The sequence below is a fragment of the Lutra lutra genome, chromosome 1 (genome assembly GCF_902655055.1).
Source record: "Lutra lutra chromosome 1, mLutLut1.2, whole genome shotgun sequence".
In the NCBI taxonomy this organism is placed as follows: domain Eukaryota; kingdom Metazoa; phylum Chordata; class Mammalia; order Carnivora; family Mustelidae; genus Lutra; species Lutra lutra.
In genome coordinates this window covers 52,851,397-52,858,441 of record NC_062278.1, presented here as the reverse complement: position 1 = coordinate 52,858,441, position 7,045 = coordinate 52,851,397, and the positions used below count along the sequence as shown (strand labels likewise).

Below are 7,045 nucleotides of genomic sequence, written 5' to 3'. Positions count from 1 at the left end.
TTATACCTGTTCCAAGGCTTCTAACATAATGACACTATTTCTTATAATAGCACCATTCCAGTATTGTTGTGTTGCCCATGACTTGTCATCTCCCACATTCATCTATCACAAGATTCATAAAGGGATCAAACCTTGCAATATTTCTTGGACATATCTGCCACCATTTAATTTCAGTGATAATTTTTTATCTGTAAGTTTTTTCAACTTGGTAGGGTGAACTTTGCTCACAGTGTCTACTAGGTGAGCTCAAAGATGTCTCCAAACAGAATTCATGTCATCCTTCATGCCCTTGTAGTAGGCCCCCTGGCTTAAAGTCTTGAGAAAAAAAAAAAAAAAGAAAAAAGAAAAAAAAAAGAAATTTGTATGTGATGGCTTTCATGCTAAGTCATCTCTCATTGCCACAGGAAGTATGACTCAGCTCGTATAATCAACACACTCCTAGTCCCTTGGAAAATACTAGGCAGATAAACTTTTTCAATTATTTCTGAACACAGGGTATTCCAACTCAATAAATGGAATCTGGTCTCCAGCATTTATAATGTAAATCCTACCAAGCATGATAAATTTAGTTCTTTCACATCCTTTAGGTAGATGGCAAACATTTGGCAGGAATGATGTATTGGTATACACACACACACAATTTTATCATATTGCACACATATTTTATTTTATACTCACTCTCTTCTATTTTATTCCTGTTAAAAATGAATTTTTTCCATCAATTGATGAATGGATAAAGGTGTGGCATATACAATGTAATATTATTCAGCCATTAAAAAAAATGAAATCTTGCCATTTGCAATGACATGGATGGAGCTACAGAGTATAATGTTAAGTGAAATAAATCAGTCAGAGAAAGACATGATTTCACTCATATGTGGAATTTACAAAACAAAACAAATTAACAAAGGGAAAAAAAAACAAAGACAGGAGAGACAAACCAAGAAACAGATTCTTAAGAGAACAAACTGGTGGTTACTGGAGGGGAGGTGATTGGGGCGATGGATGAGATAGGTGATGGCACTTTTGATGAGCACTGGGTAATATATGGAAGTGTTGAATACCTATACTGTATACCTGAACCTAATATAACATGATATGTTAACTAAAATTAAAATAAAAACTTTCAAAAAATAAAATTTTTGTAGGGATTCCTGCCTACTTACTTAAAAGTGATGTTCTCAAAAGTGATTATACTTTTCAAAATTTTTTTTTAAGATTTTATTTATTTATTTGTTAGAGAGAGAGAGAGGGAGCGAGCATGAGCACAGGCAGACAGAGCGGTAGGCAGAGGCAGAGGGAGAAGCAGGCTCCCCGCTGAGCAAGGAGCCCGATGTGGGACTCGATCCCAGGACGCTGGGATCATGACCTGAGCCGAAGGCAGCCGCTTAACCAACTGAGCCACCCAGGCGTCCCTACTTTTCAAATTTTAAAATTTTTAATTTTTTATCCCTTCAAAAATAAAAATGCTATTAAAACTTGATGATTTTAAGGCTATCCCTTTAGTAACTTGTCTAAATCTAGTCATTCTAACCTATAACACTGACAGTTGTACACAGTAGAATAGCAAGTAATCTTTCTTCTTTTGCAACATGATTAAATTGTCTTGGTTGGGGAAACCAGTTTTACACTGGTTTTATATTCATGCTTGCTTTTGGTATCTTGCCTCACTAGGTGTTCAAAAAGCATATGCAATATTATCTTGATTTCTGCTATATTGCTGACTTAAGAGGTTTTGTTTTCTTTTGTCTTTATGATACAGACTCTATCTTGGTCAGGTTACTGCTGGGTTCCCAGACACAACTGCTATACTGGTGAGAGAATACAGATTGGATTCTTTGTGAGGTATTTAAAGTTTGAATACACATTGAACTAGTAATTCCAGTCAATAGTCTCGTAAATGTTTGCCACAGCACAGTAAAGTCCAGGAGAAACTTTATGGGAATGTCAGTGTGAATTCAATTTTGTATCACTCTGAAGGTGACTCCGTAAAATCCTTACTTTTAAGAGGATAAAACATGAGTAGGCAAAGTAAGGGCAATGTTGACAAGTTATAAATGTGTTGAGAGCAACAGCATTTAGGAGAATTTTTCCAGCTAGAGTATGTCTAGGAAAAGGAAAGTTACTAAAGTGTTTTGAGTGGACTTTAAGTGAAAGTAATACTTAAAGGTTTGGATTTATGATTTTGAGCATGATTTTGAGCTATCAACAATTATTTATACCTTCATCAAAGAAAAATGAAAAAAAAAAAATCTCAATGACTAGACCAAAAAGAAAGCTAGGTAACTCTTAAAAATACACAAGCTTTCCCAAAGCATTGCTCTTGTGAATTACCTCCATAAACTGAACCTAATATTCATGTGCCCTGTTAGTTTACTGTTTATGGAATATATACCGTGATTTCCTCATACTATAGCAAATTAATGAGGAGCACTTAGTAACTTACTCAGTTATTTAATTTCAGTTACCCAATTCAGAAAAGAGACAGAAGAAACACATGGGAACATCCATTAAAAAAAAAAAATTCTGTATTAGCTATTGCCAAAACAAAAACACATGTCTTCATATCAACTATCTTAAAAACAAGAGGTTTGTTGATGCTGACACTTGGGTGGCTAACCAAGGCCCAGCTCAGCTTGGCAGCTTAACTAAATCTGATTATGCCCCCTTATGAACCTAAGAGTCAGCTGGGGGTTATCTACTCCAGGATGGGTTCATCTGGGCAGAACTGTAGATCTGCAGGTTCTGGTCTGTTCCACATGTATCTCATCCTCCTTGGATCAGCAGATCAACCAGAGAACGCCCTCCTCATAGTAATGGCAAAAACACAATACACCACACAGAACCATGTGGGGCTTCTTAGATTCAGAAATGGCACACTGTCAGTGATCATGACATGCCATTAGTCCAAGCAAGCCAATTATGGCCAAAACTCCTAGATCAAGAGGCCAACAAGGATACCAGACTCATGCTAAGACCATGCCGAAGCTAAAGCCATAATTCAATCTACCTCAATAGCCAATATTAGAAAGGGAAAATTAGTGACAGATACAGTAATATCTGCCTCCAGAAAATGAGTCAAGATTGTATCTACTTCAAGGATCTGAGGTAATATAGTAGAAAATGGGAAAAAATGTATTTGATCTGTATTGGTGGATAATAATAATAAACAGTCGCATGTGGTTTTGATTATTAAGTTTATGATCACTTCAAGAAACACACACACAGAATGAGGAAATTGGGAAAAAAAAACAATAAATCTATAACAAAATAAAATTTGAGTCTATAACCTGGTTTTCACTTCTCCTACTGTTCACATTATTTTTTTGCCATTTTTATCACCACCTGGAATTAAAAACTACATGGTTAGTTGATACTTCATGGCTCTTGTTTACATTTAACATTTCAGTTAGTTTGGTAGAACTATTTATTTTCAATAACATTTTGATCCTGGAATCCATGGTGTGGGCTTTTGTGTGCAATGCTGAAGTAATCTGAATAAACATCATTCACAGGTCACAAAGTGAATGGATGGACAAAGACATATCTTATTTGCTTATGTTCATGATAGTACTTGCAACATTCAGTTTTCAATTTCAAGTACACACCTGGTTGAGTCTCTAATGCATTTGAACTTTTTATTCATTTGCTGTGATAATTTATCACATAACCTCTTCTCTATTTTTAAGGCCATTTAAGGAGGCACACGGTTGATTTTGTTAAGCCTTTTTTTTTTTTTTTTTTTTTTTTTTTGAGTATACTCAGTGCCTCACAAATTAACAAGCATCACAGTCTCTTGTCGGGCTCATGTTTCAAATTTTTGTGATTTTAATCATCTAAGTCACTTTCCTCCTAATTTGTGCTGTGTCCATATTAAACTTACATATCACCTAGGTCGCCTGTGTTGCCTCAAATTTTGTAGAGGATGATATGGTTGAATTCAGTCATTTAATCCATTTACATCCATGTTTATTTTACCAAAGGTTCTGAGCTTACATAATAAATTATTTCAATAAACTCATTAAATATACATGTATTTGGTGATTTTTGATGAACATTTAATTGCAATACCAATCCAAATTGCATTAACTACAATAACAGTTTAAAATTAAAAATTATAATTATACCTCATTACTAATGTGTAAATAGTGCAAGTATATGTATTTTTTAAATAAAAAAAATAGCTATCAACAATTATGATTGTCAACCTCACAGTTAAATGATAAGCTTAAGAAACAGCAACATGAAGAAGAAAGGGCATTATTTGTAAAAATATAAATGTGATTTACTGCAACTCAGTAGCAGAAGTTTCATAACCATATTTCTTTAAAACTACTAAAAGAAACAGAAGTTCTTCATGAGCTGACCTATCCTTCTATAGACAAACTAATTGAAAAAAATGTGCTTCATGCTCACTTGACTCATCATCCTTTTGTTGGACTTTCTGCTAAGGCTAAAATATTATACATTATTTGGTTCTAAGAAGATAGTTTTCAGTTATATACCACTGATTGCTTATGTATGAGGAGATTTGCCTTAATTCCACATCTTTATCTTCATCTCTATCAATAGTGAACTGATTAATGTTTCTAAGCAAGCAAATGAACTAATTAAGGAATAATACAGAATATGAAGATCATTAGACAAACACTTGAGTAAGAAACTATTATAACTTATAACTTTAAGTTTATAACAATTGATAATGTAACTGTAAAGTTTAAAATAAGTGGTAAGAAGTATTTTCTAAAAATGCAGAGGAATAATGTAAAAAGTTTTATTGATAGGGATAAAAATTGCAGGTCATTTCAACAAATTTTTGGAGGTCATTGGGGAAGGTAACTACTATAACATCTTAGGGATATTGATTAGTTCGATCTAAGGTGGGAGAATTTATATGACTTTCATCATAATATATTTATGATTTTTATATTATATTGTATATAGATATTATATTTTATATATGATACAAATATAATAAAATATTACAATTTTTAAGGTAACCATTTGAACAATAAAAGTAGACTATTTAGTGTTCACATTACTGAAGGAAAAGAATATATGTCATCGATTAAGAAAAGACTATGCCTTTCCCTAAATGAAACACCATGCCTGAAATAAAGTTAACAAAAATATCACATCTTAAAATAAGTGGAATGAAAAATATCTGTGTCTAATAAGATAGATTTTCTCAGTGAATGTTAAAATATGAAGCTATAAATTTAAAAGGAAGCATCAGTAATAGCACAATGTGGTTGAAAATACTGACATTACAAGGATGTTGTAGAATCAAAGTCTGGCAACATCAGTGAAATTTGGACAAATATGGACTTAAAGTAAAATTTTAAAATAAGACAGGTAGAGATGTTTTGTAGTCATAAAAATTATAATCTACCAAAAATATAATATAACCTTTATGTACTGGGAAAATTCAGCAAAATTGAGAGAATTTGACAAACTGTAAATTTTTAGGATTCTTAAATACCTCTTAAAGTGCTCATCATATCATTTACATAAAAATTAACTGAGGGTACCAGATATTTGCAGGGTATAATTAAAAGTTACCACTGCACTAAAAAACAGAAGCATCTGATATAAAAACATCTCTCAAATATTTACTTAAAAAGACTATGAATTTGTTGCCAGGATGGAACATACTAAAAATTTCCAAAAATTAGAAATTGTGTATAGGTAGTATTTTCTGAGCACCTTGCAATTAAATTAGAACTTAAAAATGAGGAAACAAGCAATATTTTATTCTTGCTTTTTTTTAACTTGAAATTTTTTACCACATATGTGAAAAATTTTAAGAAAAAATGTTAAATGATACTCATAAGTAGTTTTTTATAACCATAATTACAATTAAAAAAATAATTTATCAACATTTTACAAGAAAATACAAAATAAATGTAAGAATTGGGGCGCCAGGGTGGCTCAGTGGGTTAAGCCGCTGCCTTCGGCTCAGGTCATGATCTCAGGGTCCTGGGATCGAGTCCCACATCGGGCTCTCTGCTCAGCAAGAAGCCTGCTTCCCTCTCTCTCTCTCTCTCTCTGCCTTCCTCTCCATCTACTTGTGATCTCTCTCTGTCAAATAAATAAATAAAATCTTTAAAAAAAAATAAATGTAAGAATAAAGTAGTAATGATCATAAACTAAAGAATTAATAAAACTGAACCAAAAAAACCCTTAACAAAAAAATGTTTATAGGATGATTAATATAGACATGATTTTACAAGACTGGATGTAGAGAAAAAGAAAATTAAAAAAAAATGAGTATTAGCACAAAAATTCCAGATTGAAGGAGACAGAAAAATAATAAGAACATTTTGGTAGAAAAGCACAGGAATTTTGAAAATGGACTACTAGGAAAACATAAATTGTGAAAATTATAAAAAATTTAAAAAGCTAAAAAAATTGGACACAGTTTTAGTCTTTACCATTTTATACTTCACAGTTTTTTTATACCTACTTACAAGTTGAAGAAAATTTCTTAGTTATTTTTTTGGTAAATATTTATTTATTTATTTATTGGAGAGAGAGAGAAAGGGAGAGAGCATGAGAGGGGTAAGGGTCAGAGGGAGAAGCAGTCTCCCTGCTGAGCAGGGAGCCATGTGGGACTCGATCCCTGGACGCCAGGATCATGACCTGAGCTGAAGGCAGATGCTCAACCAACTGAGCCACCCAGGTGCCCCTCTTAGTGATATTTTATATAGTGGCTTAGAACACCTCAACTCAAGTAACAGAATAACTTTAAAGTTGAATTGTATTTTTTGTATTGCATTTTTTTCCTACCTTCTGCTCTCGGAGAGTTACTGTTTCATTCTTTTAATAAACAGGCATGCACGCTATAAAATGCCAAGATGTAATGCAATAGTAGAGTTGTTTGTGCTTTCTTTCAATTTTCATTCAAGTGTCATGGTTTACATTTTAAATCTTCATCCCAGTGAACTTCACAAAGTAGAGAGAATATCAAAGATTTATTAAGGGTCTAAACCTCAAATCCATTTTAAAAATGTGACCAAAATGAAGTAAAATGCAGGAATAAAAT

At 32.7% G+C, this 7,045-nt stretch overlaps 1 pseudogene; it reads right to left on the bottom strand.

Moving 5' to 3' along the window:
* On the bottom strand, positions 1 to 5,998 carry LOC125109762 (small nuclear ribonucleoprotein G-like; annotated as a pseudogene).
* Between the last annotated feature and the right edge of the window lie 1,047 nt (positions 5,999 to 7,045).